At 36.3% G+C, this 15502-nt stretch overlaps 1 long non-coding RNA gene across 1 annotated transcript in view; it reads left to right on the top strand.

Moving 5' to 3' along the window:
* Positions 1 to 15502, top strand: part of LOC147812717 (uncharacterized) — a 312970-nt gene that overhangs the window by 45325 nt on the left and 252143 nt on the right. The window contains exon 2 of the long non-coding RNA XR_015432366.1: positions 10096 to 10155. This is a non-coding gene — a long non-coding RNA (uncharacterized LOC147812717). The remainder of the gene's footprint in view (positions 1 to 10095; positions 10156 to 15502) is intronic.

The following is a 15502-nucleotide window of genomic DNA, read 5'->3' as shown; positions in this document are numbered from 1 at the left end:
GGATTCGGGGCCCTGTTCACCTCATTGGTGGGAGAAACCTCTCACCCCAGCGCCTTCACAGCTCTGATATAGGTTCTTGCCTAGTTATAGGTTTTGTATTATTAATATCCTCAAGATATTTTAAGCATTTTAATTTGTAATACAATAATTTATTAATGAAACCAGCTCTAAGGTCGATGCGAGCCGGGTGCGGAATTCATAGCGCCCTGCCATTGACAGGATTCGGGCCCTCATTGGTGGGAGAAAACTCTGTCGCCTGCGCCATCACAGCTCTGATATAGGTTCTTGTCTTGTTTATAGATTTTGTGTTATTAATATCCTCCAAGATTTTTTAAGCATTTTAATTTGTAATACAATAATTTATTAATGAAACCAGCTCTAGGGTCGACGCGAGCCGGGTGCGGAATTCGTGTCGCCCAGCCATTGACAGGATTCGGGCCCTGTTCACCTCATTGGTGGGAGAAAACTCTGTCCCCTGCGCCATCACAGCTCTGATATAAGTTCTTGTCTAGTTTATAGGTTTTTTGCTATTAATATCCTCCAAGATTTTTTAAACATTTTAATTTGTAATACAATAATTTATTAATGAAACCAGCTCTAAGGTCGATGCGAGCCGGGTGCGAAATTCGTGTCGCCCAGCTATTGACAGGATTTGGGCCCTGTTCACCTCATTGGTGGGAGAAAACTCTGTCCCCTGCGCAATCACAGCTCTGATATAGGTTCTTGTCTAGTTTATAGGTTTTTTGCTATTAATATCCTCCAAGATTTTTTAAACATTTTAATTTGTAATACAATAATTTATTAATGAAACCAGCTCTAAGGTCGATGCGAGCCGGGTGCGAAATTCGTGTCGCCCAGCCATTGACAGGATTCGGGGCCCTGCTCACCTCATTGGTGGGAGAAACCTCTCACCCCAGCGCCTTCACAGCTCTGATATAGGTTCTTGTCTAGTTTATAGGTTTTGTATTATTAATATCCTCAAGATTTTTTAAGCATTTTAATTTGTAAAACAATATTTTATTAATGAAACCAGCTCTAGGGTCGATGCGAGCCGGGTGCGGAATTCGTGTCGCCCAGCCATTGATAGGATTCGGGCCCTCTTCACCTCATTGGTGTTAGAAAACTCTGTCCCCTGCGCCATCACAGCTCTGATATAGGTTATTGTCTAGTTTATAGGTTTTGTGTTATTAATATCATCCTCAAGATTTTTTAAGCATTTTAATTTGTAATACAATACTTTATTAATGAAACCAGCTCTAGGGTCGATGCGAGCCGGGTGCGGAATTCGTGTCGCCCAGCCATTGACAGGATTCGGGCCCTGTTCACCTCATTAGAGGGAGAAAACTCTGTCCCCTGCGCCATCACAGCTCTGATATAGGTTCTTGTCTAGTTTATAGGTTTTTTGCTATTAATATCCTCCTGAAGATTTTTTAAGCATTTTAATTTGTAATACAATAATTTATTAATGAAACCTGCTCTAGGGTCGATGCGAGCCGGGTGCGGAATTCTTATCGCCCAGCCATTGACAGGATTCGGGCCCTGCTCACCTCATTGGTGGGAGAAAACTCTGTCCCCTGCGCCAACACAGCTCTGATATAGGTTTTTGTCTAGATTATAGGTTTTGTGTTATCAATATCCTCCTCAAGATTTTTAAGCATTTTAATTTGTAAGACAATAATTTATTAATGAAACCAGCTCTAGGGTCGATGCGAGCCGGGTGCGGAATTCATATCGCCCTGCATTGACAGGATTCGGGCCCCGTTCACCTCATTGGTGGGAGAAAACTCTGTCCCCTGCGCAATCACAGCTCTGATATAGGTTTTTGTCTAGTTTATAGATTTTGTGTTATTAATATCCTCCTCTGGATTTTTTAAGCATTTCAATTTGTAATACAATAATTTATTAATGGAACCAGCTCTAAGGTCAATGCGAGCCGGGTGCGGAATTCATATCGCCCTGCCATTGACAGGATTCGGGCCCTCTTCACCTCATTGGTGGGAGAAAACTCTGTCCCCTGCGCCATCACAGCTCTGATATAGGTTCTTGTCTAGTTTATAGGTTTTTTGCTATTAATATCCTCCTGAAGATTTTTTAAGCATTTTAATTTGTAATACAATAATTTATTAATGAAACCAGCTCTAAGGTCGATGCGAGCCGGGTGCAAAATTCGTGTCGCCCAGCCATTGACAGCATTCGGGGCCCTCCTCACCTCATTGGTGGGAGAAACCTCTCACCCCAGCGCCTTCACAGCTCTGATGTATGTTCTTGTCTGGTTTATAGGTTTTGTGTTATTAATATCCTTCTCAAAATTTTTTAAGCATTTAAATTTGTAATACAATAAATTATTAATGAAATTAGCTCTAAGGTCGATGCGAGCCGGGTGCGGAATTCATATCGCCCAGCCATTGACAGGATTCGGGCCCTGTTCACCTCATTGGTTGGAGAAAACTCTGTCCCCTGCGCCTTCACAGCTCTGATATAGGTTCTTGTCTAGTTTATAGGTTTTTTGCTATTAATATCCTCCTGAAGATTTTTTAAGCATTTTAATTTGTAATACAATAATTTATTAATGAAACCAGCTCTAAGGTCGATGCGAGCCTGGTGCGGAATTCATATCGCCCTGCCATTGACAGGATTCGGGCCCTCTTCACCTCATTGGTGGGAGAAAACTCTGTCCCCTGCGCCATCACAGCTCTGATATAGGTTCTTGTCTAGTTTACAGGTTTTGTGTTCTTAATATCCTCCTCAAGATTTTTTAAGCATTTTAATTTGTAATACAATAATTTATTAATGAAGCCTGCTCTAGGGTCCATGCGGTCCGGGTGCGGAATTCATATCGCCCAGCCATTGACAGGATTCGGGCCCTGTTCACCTCATTGGTTGGAGAAAACTCTGTCCCCTGCGCCTTCACAGCTCTGATATAGGTTCTTGTCTAGTTTATAGATTTTGTGTTATTAATATCCTCCAGGATTTTTTAAGCATTTTAATTTGAAATACAATAATTTATTAATGAAACCTGCTCTAGGGTCCATGCGATCCGGGTGGGGAATTCATATCGCCTAGCCATTGACAGGATTCGGGCCCTGTTCACATCATTGGTGGGAGAAAACTCTGTCCCCTGCGACATCACAGCTCTGATATAGGTTCTTGTCTAGTTTATAGGTTTTGTGTTATTAATATCCTCCTCAAGATTTTTTTAACCATTTTAATTTGTAATGCAATAATTTATTAATGAAAGCCAACACTAGGGTCGATGCGAACCGAGTGCGGAATTCATATCGCCCAGCCATTGACAGGATTTGGGCCCTGTTCACCTCATTGGTGGGAGAAAACTCTGTGCCACGCACCATCACAGCTCTGATATAGGTTTTTGTCTAGTTTATAGGTTTTGTGTCCTTAATATCCTCCTTACGATTTTTTAAGCATTTTAATTTGTAATACAATAATTTATTAATGAAACCTGCTCCAGGGTCCATGCGATCCGGGTGCGGAATTCACATCGCCCAGCCATTGACAGGATTCGGGCCCTGTTCACCTCATTGGTGGGAGAAAACTCTGTGCCCTGCGCCATCACTGCTCTGATATAGGTTTTTGTCTAGTTTACAGGTTTTGTGTTCTTAATATCCTCTTCAAGATTTTTTGAGCATTTTAATTTGTAATACAATAATTTATTAATGAAACCAGCTCTAGGTTCGATGCGAGCTGGGTGCGGAATTCGTATCGCCCAGCTATTGACAGGATTCGGGCCTTGTTCACCTCATTGGTGGGAGAAAACTCTGTCCCCTGCGCCTTCACAGCTCTGATATAGGCTCTGGTCTAGTTTATAGATTTTGTGTTATTAATATCCTCTTTAAGATTTTTTAAGCATTTTAATTTGTAATACAATAATTTATTAATGAAGCCAGCTCTAGGGTCGATGCGAGCCGGGTGCGGAATTCGTATCGCCTAGCAATTGACAGGATTTGGACCCGGTTCACCTCACTGGTGAGAGAAAACTCTGTGCCCTGCCCCATCACAGCTCTGATATAGGTTTTTGTCTAGTTTATAGATTTTGTGTTATTAATATCCTCTTCAAGTTTTTTTAAGCATTTTAAATTGTAATACAATAATTTATTAATGAAACCAGCTCTAGGGTGGATGCGAGCCGGGTGCGGAATTCATATCGCCCTGCCATTGACAGGATTCGGGCCCTGTTCACCTCATTGGTGGGAGAAAACTCTGTCCCCTGCGCCATCACAGCTCTGATATAGGTTCTTGTCTAGTTTATAGATTTTGTGTTATTAATATCCTCTTCAAGATTTTTTAAGCATTTTAATTTGTAATACAATAATTTATTAATGAAGCCAGCTCTAGGGTCGATGCGAGCCGGGTGCGGAATTCGTATCGCCTAGCAATTGACAGGATTTGGGCCCGGTTCACCTCATTGGTGGGAGAAAACTCTGTGTCTTGCGCCATCACAGCTCTGATATAGGTTCTTGTCTAGTTTATAGATTTTGTGTTATTAATATCCTCTTCAAGATTTCTTAGGCATTTTAATTTGTAGTACAATAATTTATTAATGAAAGCCAACTCTAGGGTCGATGCGTGCCGGGTGCGGAATTCATATTGCCCAGCCATTGACAGGATTCGGGCTCTGTTCACCTCATTGGTGGGAGAAAACTCTGCCCCTGCGCCATCACAGCTCAGATATAGGTTCTTGTCTAGTTTATAGATTTTGTGTTATTAATATCCTCCTCAAGATTTTTTAAGCATTTTAATTTGTAATTCATCAATTTATTAATGAAACCAGCTCTAGGGTCGATGCGAGCCGGGTTCGAAATTCGTATCGTCCAGCCATTGACAGGATTCGGGCCCTGTTCACCTCATTGCTGGGAGGAAACTCTGTCCCCTGCGCCATCACAGCTCTGATATAGGTTCTTCTCTAGTTATAGGTTTTGTGTTATCAATATCCTCCTCAAGCTTTTTTAAGCATTTTAATTTGTAGTACAATAATTTATTAATGAAACCAACTCTTAGGTCTATGCGAGCCGGGTGCGGAATTCATATCGACTAGTCATCATCTGTATTTGAACCCGGCTCACCTCATTGAAAGCTGATCGCTCTATTCCTTCAGCCATCATGTCATTAAAACAATGTCTTACATATTGCCTTGAAATATACCAATTGTGCATTTTAGTTTTTATTATTTTTTTTACTAGTATCATATTAAAACACGCCATGAATATCTGAAACTCTGAGTGACAATTAAGTATAAAACTATACTTTGCAAGGTCTTAAATTTGGTAACGTGTAAAAGACAACATAGTGAAAAAATACTTAATTGATCAGATCTTAGAAATTCAGATCTTAGGTTCCCTATCTGTAACTTAGCAAAACAAAAAATTTCAAAGCTCTTTTAAAAAAAAAGTATTTAAGTTCTTTTTTGCAAATTGTTCAATACTTTATATATACATTTTTTCATTCTGTTAAGCGTTATTAACTAATTATCCCACATCAACGTGACTAATTCATTTCGTCGATATAATTGTTCCTTACTATAAGGTCTAAAATTTTTAACAAAAAAGAGCTCAAGAGCTCTTTCTTTAAAAAAAAAAAAAGATAAATGTTTACTAATTCTGAAATAGATCTTAATTGGTTTCAAAAAGATTAAAATACCGTCTTCCAAAATATTTACAAAAATTGAAGTATCTCGGAAGTTCTGTTTTTATATTTTCTTTTTACGCCACATTACGAAAATAAACAAATTTTAATTTGATCTTTAAATCAAGTAACTAAAATTTGCAATGTCTAATTCTTTTCAAAATAACTTTGTTCAAGAAAATTTTTAGCTGCTTTAAATAAAAATTAGGTGACCGCAAATATAGTATTTTCAATGTGAGGCCAAATTCATAAACTTAGCGAATAAGGTAAAATGTATTAATTTTAAACTTGCGTAATTTTTTTTAAATAATTCCTTCCTTGAAATGTTTGACACCTCTTTTCAGATATAAGTAGTTGGGATAAAAATTGTACTGAAGCAGCTAAAAAATTATCAAGAAGAATAACGTTTAAAAAAAGTATGATAGTTGTAGTTCATTTACGTCGCTCTAGAGCTGCACAATGAGCTATTGGCGACGGTCTGAGAGTTATCTCAAAAAAAAATTATGATAATAGAATATAAACTTGTCAAATCTAATATTTTTAATGATAAAACTTTTTAATGGGTATTTTGCATTATTAGTGTCATCCATCTATTAAGATTCAACTCTCTCCCATTTCGAATAAATTATGAATTTCTAATTTGTATGATTTGGAAAGTTCTGAATAAAATGCGTGTCATCTTCACGAATCTCTCATGGTGCGAAGCGTTTTTAAAAAGCACTTAAAGGTGCTTATTTCTGATTTTTGTTTTCTGAAAGCCCTTATAGATAATTTATTTTATTGGGTGTTCTTAAAAAATTGCTTCATTTTCTCTTTTCGAAAATGAAATTATTTTTTCTTTATCCAGTTCGAATTTTGCCACGCGTTACGCAAAAGCATGCTTTTCACATAGTTTTCTTCGTCAACGTTTTCTCAATTCTGTCAACCACAATATATTTCGGTGTACTATCAGTCCGTAGCGTATGAAAGCGCCAATCATTTTACATATTTCATGAAATACTTCACGCTGGGTTCGGGGTAATTCTTGCACTCTCATTTCAAATCAAATTCAATTAAAAGGAAATTGCATTCATAACTTCCATCATATTCGAAAAGAAGACAACATATTCGTCAATGTTTAAGCAAACAAAAAATCGATAATTTTCGTGCAGAAAATGTTTGAGGCCTTCTAATCACATTTTTAAAAAAAATAAGAACTTTCATTGCGAAAAAAAAATGCTCGATATAAGTAAATTAAAATAATTTTTCTGCTGAAAGCATTTAAAATCTTCACGTAGACTTACCAAAAATAGGTTGAAAAATTTTAATAAATGAATTGTAAATAATAATGTAAACTGTAACGTCCTGATAGGAAATGATATTTTCTAATAATGATAATAAAACCATTTCGAGATTAATCCCCTGTAGTATTAAATAAATAAACGTTATATTGAAATGACTGGATAATAAATAGTATATTATCCATTTAAAATAAAACAGTTACTAAATAAATCTCAATGTAGCGAAAATTTAAATGTATTGAACAGCGCGTAAACCTTGCCCAAAATGCAGCAAAAAAAATAAACTAAATGTTTCTGTTTTGTTTATAAATAGTTCAGTAGAATTTTTTGTCGTATCTTCGAATATGATTTAATTTTGAGTGAAAAAAGATGAAATTAGTGAATTATTGATGCAAATGTTATATTGAAGCGTCTAAGTAATAAATGATTCGCAATCAAAATAAATTGAGCAAATAAAAATATGTAAGTACAAAGTAAAGTAAAACGTAAAAATAAAAATTGCGCACAGTAATGCATAAAGTGAAGCGAAAATATAAGGTGTAAAAAGTAAAATATTTAATGAAGTAGAATATGAGTTTAGTACAATGAAGTAAAAAAAAAGCGTAAAATGAAACGAAACATAAAATATTAAGCAGAAATTATAGCAGAGAATAAAGAGTAGTAAAATGTGAACTATCAGGAAAAGTTAAAGCCTTTAAAATATGAAGTATAATGTAAAGTGATACGTAAAAAGTGAGGTAAAGTGAAGCAAAAAGTAATTTTTTTTTTAAAAAAGCGTAAGTAAAAAATACGGAGTTAAATAAACATGAAGTAAAAATCGGAAAATACAAAAAGGGAAGTATATAAAAAAAATCAAGCATAGTAGAAAGCATAGCTTAATAAAATGGGTAAAACATTAAGAAACGTGTAAAGCAAATTATTCCCCTTGAATTAAAGGTAAATTCAAGGGAAGAGTATATACAGTAAAGTGTAAAATAAAGCATCAACTATAAAATTGAATATCGAATAATATAAAGCAAAAAATATAAAAAACTATCATGTAGAGAATAAAATAAAGCTTGAAGTATAAAACAATGCTTAAAGTAAAAATTATATTAAAATGTAAAATATAGTAAAGTAAAGAAGACTCTAAAATATAATGTAGTAAAAAATGCAGCATATATTAAAGTACTGTACGAAATAGAAGCGTCAAGTAAACAAAGCATAAATAAAAGTATGAAGTAAAATAGAATGTGAAGTATAAATTAAATTATAAAATGCAAAGTAAACAACTAGTAAAGTAATGCGTAAAGTAAAAAGTGGAAAGCATAATGTAAAAATTGTGTAAACTAAAAAGTAAGCGTAGAATTAAATGTAAAATAAAATGCGTGTCAAGTGGAAATTAGAAGGTTAAGTAAAACGTGAAGTATAAATTACAGTGTAAGATAAAAAGTAAAGCATAAAACATAAAGTGAAGCTTAATGTAAAATAACCAAATCTCATCTTTTACTTACACGGTACCGTTTTTTAAAAAAATTTTTTAAGGCCTGTAATATTGAAAGTAATAATAGATTTTCATTTGTATTATATTATTAAACTGATTTTCAAAAAGAAAAGGGAAATCGACAAACCACAATTTAAAAAATTTAAATTTTTTTAAAAAATTCAAGATTTTTTTAAATTTTTATAACTTTTTTAATTTTCAAAATTTTTCAGTTATTTTAAATAATATAAATATCTTAGATTATTAGGAACAAAAGTTAGTATGGATTTGATGCTCTGATACTTAGTTGAATCTTAATTATTTTTATCGTTATTAAACACGTGGAAAACCCGAAAATTCTAAAAACTCCAACTTCAAATTTTTATTAAAAAAAATGTATACATCTCACACTGAAATCCATACTAACTTTTGGTCTGTATATACATAAAAGTTTCTACAAAAAATTTCAAGGCTTTATCTTTAAAGGGAAAAAAGCCTTAGGGAATCGAAAACAGTGGCATCAACAAAAAAGAAAGTCTGAGAAAATGACATTTAAAGTAAAGAGAACCATAAAACCAAAACTAAAAATGTTTGTACAGTCCTACTTTCTTAATATATTATAAACAAACTTATTGCTGGTCCAAAAACACTAATTTACTTGAATATTAATAGTATTATATTTTTTCACATTTAAAATTTATATGTAACCTGTATCGGCTAAAATACACGTAACATTGGTTTAGACAAACAAAGCAATAGGATTAAAGAAATAGCTAGCATAATTATATAAATATTCAGTCAATCAAGTATAACAAATATTCTGTTACGAATGTATTTATAAATTAAAAAATATTAGTCTTAAAAAAGACTTTTTATAAATAAAAATTTAGTAAAAACACAACTTTAGAACGCATCCATCAAACACCGAACATAAATAAACAACAATGCTTCTAGAAGTGAAAGTGAAATTTGATAACTTTTGGAGAAAGTGAAAATCAATAATCATCGAAATAAAATAAGTCTTTTTTTGAAAAAAAAAAGTTTTAAAATTTGATTTAAAAGAAAACGAAACTAACCACGCCCCCTCGCTTGTCAAATTGTGAGTCTGACACAACTCGGAAAAATCCTAATATCTCTAAAACTAATTAGATCTCAGATGCAAAATTTTTCAACTTGCTTCCCAACCACATTAGCCACCCAAAAATGCAAAAATATTTTTTTGCATATTTTTGCGAATTTTAGGGTACTGTGTAGCCTTAAGTAAGAAAGTAACAACGCACTATCTTGCTCTAATTTTGGCTCTTACTGAAGTAATCTAATTTATAGAATTCAAATAAACAAGGTAACTTTTCAAAAATTTAAATTAGTAGATATTTCAATTCATTTTAGTGAAGAGTATTCATTATTTCTGTTTTTCTGTTAAAAATCTTGATCTATGAAACACGTAACAGCAATTGTTGGCCAACTTTTATTTTAAATTTGTTAATTAAGTCATTTTAATTGCTATTTTGTAAAAGAAAAATTTAAAAAAAAAATAATGTGATTTAAATGTCTTACGCAGGCGTGGCTCATATCCCATCTGCCACTTGTCAGAAAGAGAAAAAAAAATCACAAACCCCTACCTCCTTTATGTCCTTGCATAATGCTTGAAAGATCCCTATAATGTGACATAAGTATTAATGTAATAATAATAAATATGTGATGTTTTTTCAGCTTTCGAAAACTTCATGAAGTACAAATTCAACGATGATTCGACATCTTAGCTTTTTAGAGGTAAGTAATATAAAAAAATGTTTAATAATTTTCATGTTCATATGAACCAACATTTATATAAATTTTCAAGAAAACAAAGAGCTATATAAATAAAGACATCAAAACTCATTTCGTATACTAAAAAGAATTTGCGTCCAAAACTTAGCCTAGACGACAACTTATATGTCAAAAACTCAAACAATAAAACAATTGTTTTCGTTCAGAAAATTTTTGTAGACCTTCCAATCAAGTTAAATCAATTTAAAAAAAGGGAAGGGCTACGCAAAAAATTTACGCAATTCGGGCCCTGTTCACCTCATTGGTGGGAGAAAACTCTGTCCCCTGCGCCATCACAGCTCTGATATAGGTTCTTGTCTAGTTTATAGGTTTTTTGCTATTAATATCCTCCTGAAGATTTTTTAAGCATTTTAATTTGTAATACAATAATTTATTAATGAAACCAGCTCTAAGGTCGATGCGAGCCTGGTGCGGAATTCATATCGCCCTGCCATTGACAGGATTCGGGCCCTCTTCACCTCATTGGTGGGAGAAAACTCTGTCCCCTGCGCCATCACAGCTCTGATATAGGTTCTTGCCTAGTTTATAGGTTTTGTATTATTAATATCCTCAAGATATTTTAAGCATTTTAATTTGTAATACAATAATTTATTAATGAAACCAGCTCTAAGGTCGATGCGAGACGGGTGCGGAATTCATAGCGCCCTGCCATTGACAGGATTCGGGCCCTCATTGGTGGGAGAAAACTCTGTCGCCTGCGCCATCACAGCTCTGATATAGGTTCTTGTCTAGTTTATAGGTTTTGTGTTATTAATATCCTCAAGATTTTTTAAGCATTTAAATTTGTAATAAAATAATTTATTAATGAAACCAGCTCTAGGGTCGATGCGAGCCGGGTGCGGAATTCGTATCGCCCAGCTATTGACAGGATTCGGGTCTTGTTCACCTCATTGGTGGGAGAAAACTCTGTCCCCTGCGCCTTCACAGCTCTGATATAGGCTCTTGTCTAGTTTATAGATTTTGTGTTATTAATATCCTCTTCAAGATTTTTTAAGCATTTTAATTTGTAATACAATAATTTATTAATGAAGCCAGCTCTAGGGTCGATGCGAGCCGGGTGCGGAATTCGTATCGCCTAGCAATTGACAGGATTTGGGCCCGGTTCACCTCATTGGTGGGAGAAAACTCTGTGTCTTGCGCCATCACAGCTCTGATATAGGTTCTTGTCTAGTTTATAGGTTTTTTGCTATTAATATCCTCCTGAAGTATTTTTAAGCATTTTAATTTGTAATACAATAATTTATTAATGAAACCAGCTCTAAGGTCGATGCGAGCCGGGTGCGAAATTCGTGTCGCCCAGCCATTGACAGGATTCGGGGCCCCCTTCACCTCATTGGTGGGAGAAACCTCTCACCCCAGCGCCTTCACAGCTCTGATATAGGTTCTAGCATAGTTTATAGGTTTTGTATTATTAATATCCTCAAGATATTTTAAGCATTTTAATTTGTAATACAATAATTTATTAATGAAACCAGCTCTAAGGTCGATGCGAGCCGGGTGCGAAATTCGTATCGCCTAGCCATTGCGGGATTCGGGCCCAGTTCACCTCATTGGTGGGAGAAAACTCTGTCCCCTGTGCCATCACAGCTCTGATATAGGTTCTTGTCTAGTTTATAGGTTTCGTGTTATTAATATCCTCTTAGAGATTTTTTAAGCATTTTAATTTTTTATACTATAATTTATTAATGAAACCAGCTCTAGGGTCGATGCGAGCCGGGTGCGGAATTCGTATCGCCCAGCTATTTACAGGATTCGGGCCCTGTTCACCTCATTGGTGGGAGAAAACTCTGTCCCCTGCGCAATCACAGCTCTGATATAGGTTCTTGTCTAGTTTATAGATTTTATGTTATTAATATCCTCCTCTGGATTTTTTAAGCATTTTAATTTGTAATACAATAATTTATTAATGAAACCAGCTCTAAGGTCGATGCGAGCCGGGTGCGGAATTCATAGCGCCCTGCCATTGAAAGGATTCGGGCCCTCATTGGTGGGAGAAAACTCTGTCGCCTGCGCCATCACAGCTCTGATATAGGTTCTTGTCTAGTTTATAGGTTTTGTGTTATTAATATCCCCAAGATTTTTTAAGCATTTAAATTTGTAATACAATAATTTATTAATGAAACCAGCTCTAAGGTCGATGCGAGCCGGGTGCGGAATTCATATCGCCCTGCCATTGACAGGATTCGGGCCCTGTTCACCTCATTGGTGGGAGAAAACTCTGTCCCCTGCGCAATCACAGCTCTGATATAGGTTCTTGTCTAGTTTATAGATTTTGTGTTATTAATATCCTCCTGGATTTTTTAAGCATTTTAATTTGTAATACAATAATTTATTAATGAAACCAGCTCTAGGGTCGAAGCGAGCCGGGTGCGAAATTCGTGTCGCCCAGCCATTGACAGGATTCGGGGCCCTGCTCACCTCATTGGTGGGAGAAACCTCTCACCCCAGCGCCTTCACAGCTCTGATGTAGGTTCTTGTCTAGTTTATAGGTTTTGTATTATTAATATCCTTAAGATTTTTCAAGCATTTTAATTTGTAATACAATATTTTATTAATGAAACCAGCTCTAGGGTCGATGCGAGCCGGGTGCGGAATTCGTGTCGCCCAGCCATTGACAGGATTCGGGCCCTGTTCACCTCATTGGTGTTAGAAAACTCTGTCCCCTGCGCCATCACAGCTCTGATATAGGTTCTTGTCTAGTTTATAGGTTTTGTGTTATTAATATCATCCTCAAGATTTTTTAAGCATTTTAATTTGTAATACAATAATTTATTAATGAAACCAACTCTAGGGTCGATGCGAGCCGGGTGCGGAATTCGTGTCGCCCAGCCATTGACAGGATTCGGGCCCTGTTCACCTCATTGGAGGGAGAAAACTCTGTCCCCTGCGCCATCACAGCTCTGATATAGTTTCTTGTCTAGTTTATATTTTTTTTGTTATTAATATCCTCCTGAAGATTTTTTAAGCATTTTAATTTGTAATACAATAATTTATTAATGAAACCTGCTCTAGGTTCCATGCGATCCGGGTGCGAAATTCTTATCGCCCAGCCATTGACAGGATTCGGGCCCTGTTCACCTCATTGGTGGGAGAAAACTCTGTCCCCTGCGCCAACACAGCTCTGATATAGTTTTTTGTCTAGATTATAGGTTTTGTGTTATCAATATCCTCCTCAAGATTTTTAAGCATTTTAATTTGTAAGACAATAATTTATTAATGAAACCAGCTCTAGGGTCGATGCGAGCCGGGTGCGGAATTCGTGTCGCCCAGCCATTGACAGGATTCGGGCCCTGTTCTCCTCATTGGTGGGAGAAAACTCTGTTCCCTGCGCCATCACGGCTCTGATATAGGTTCTTGTCTAGTTTATAGGTTTTGTGTATTAATATCCTCCAAGATTTTTTAAGCATTTTAATTTGTAATACAGTAATTTATTAATGAAGCCAGCTCTAGGGTCGATGCGAGCCAGGTGCGGAATTCGTGTCGCCCAGCCATTGACAGGATTCGGGCCCTGTTCACCTCATTGGCGGGAGAAATCTCTGTCCCCTGCGCCTGCTCAGCTCTGATGTATGTTCTTGTCTGGTTTATAGGTTTTGTGTTATTAATATCCTTCTCAAAATTTTTTAAGCATTTAAATTTGTAATACAATAAATAATTAATGAAATCAGCTCTAAGGTCGATGCGAGCCGGGTGCGGAATTCATATCGCCCTGCCATTGGCAGGATTCGGGCCCTGTTCACCTCATTGGTGGGAGAAAACTCTGTCCCCTGCGCCATCACAGCTCTGATATAGGTTCTTGTCTAGTTTATAGGTTTCGTGTTATTAATATCCTCTTCAAGATTTTTTAAGCATTTTAATTTTTTATACTGTAATTTATTTATGAAACCAGCTCTAGGGTCGATGCGAGCCGGGTGCGGAATTCGTATCGCCCAGCTATTGACAGGATTCGGGCCCTGTTCACCTCATTGGTGGGAGAAAACTCTGTCCCCTGCGCAATCACAGCTCTGATATAGGTTCTTGTCTAGTTTATAGATTTTGTGTTATTAATATCCTCCTCTGGATTTTTTAAGCATTTTAATTTGTAATACAATAATTTATTAATGAAACCAGCTCTAGGGTCGATGCGAGCCGGGTGCGAAATTCGTGTCGCCCAGCCATTGACAGGATTCGGGCCCTGTTCACCTCATTGGTGGGAGAAAACTCTGTCCCCTGCGCCATCACAGCTCTGATATAGGTTCTTGTCTAGTTTATAGGTTTTTTTGCTATTAATATCCTCCTGAAGATTTTCTAAGCATTTTAATTTGTAATACAATAATTTATTAATGAAACCAGCTCTAAGGTCGATGCGAGCCGGGTGCGAAATTCGTGTCGCCCAGCCATTGACAGGATTCGGGCCCTGTTCACCTCATTGGTGGGAAAAATCTCTGTCCCCTGCGCCATCACAGCTCTGATGTATGTTCTTGTCTGGTTTATAGGTTTTGTGTTATTAATATCCTCCTCAAAATTTTTTAATCATTTAAATTTGTAATACAATAATTTATTAATGAAACCAGCTCTAAGGTCGATGCGAGCCGGGTGCGAAATTCGTGTCGCCCAGCCATTGACAGGATTCGGGCCCTGTTCACCTCATTGGTGGGAGAAGACTCTGTCCCCTGCGCCATCACAGCTCTGATATAAGTTCTTGTCTAGTTTATAGGTTTTTTGCTATTAATATCCTCCAAGATTTTTTAAGCATTTAAATTTGTAATACAATAATTTATTAATGAAACCAGCTCTAGGGTCGATGCGAGCCGGGTGCGAAATTCGTGTCGCCCAGCCATTGACAGGATTCGGGGCCCTGTTCACCTCATTGGTGGGAGAAACCTCTCACCCCAGCGCCTTCACAGCTCTGATATAGGTTCTTGCCTAGTTTATAGGTTTTGTATTATTAATATCCTCAAGATATTTTAAGCATTTTAATTTGTAATACAATAATTTATTAATGAAACCAGCTCTAAGGTCGATGCGAGCCGGGTGCGGAATTCATATCGCCCTGCCATTGACAGGATTCGGGCCCTCATTGGTGGGAGAAAACTCTGTCCCCTGCGCCATCACAGCTCTGATATAGGTTCTTGTCTTGTTTATAGATTTTGTGTTATTAATATCCCCCAAGATTTTTTAAGCATTTTAATTTGTAATACAATAATTTATTAATGAAACCAGCTCTAGGGTCGACGCGAGCCGGGTGCGGAATTCGTGTCGCCCAGCCATTGACAGGATTCGGGCCCTGTTCACCTCATTGGTGGGAGAAAAC

This window comes from Parasteatoda tepidariorum, chromosome 3, assembly GCF_982258835.1.
Source record: "Parasteatoda tepidariorum strain Cologne lab strain chromosome 3, Ptep-v5.0, whole genome shotgun sequence".
Classification (NCBI taxonomy): domain Eukaryota; kingdom Metazoa; phylum Arthropoda; class Arachnida; order Araneae; family Theridiidae; genus Parasteatoda; species Parasteatoda tepidariorum.
This window is presented reverse-complemented; position numbering and strand designations above follow the sequence as displayed.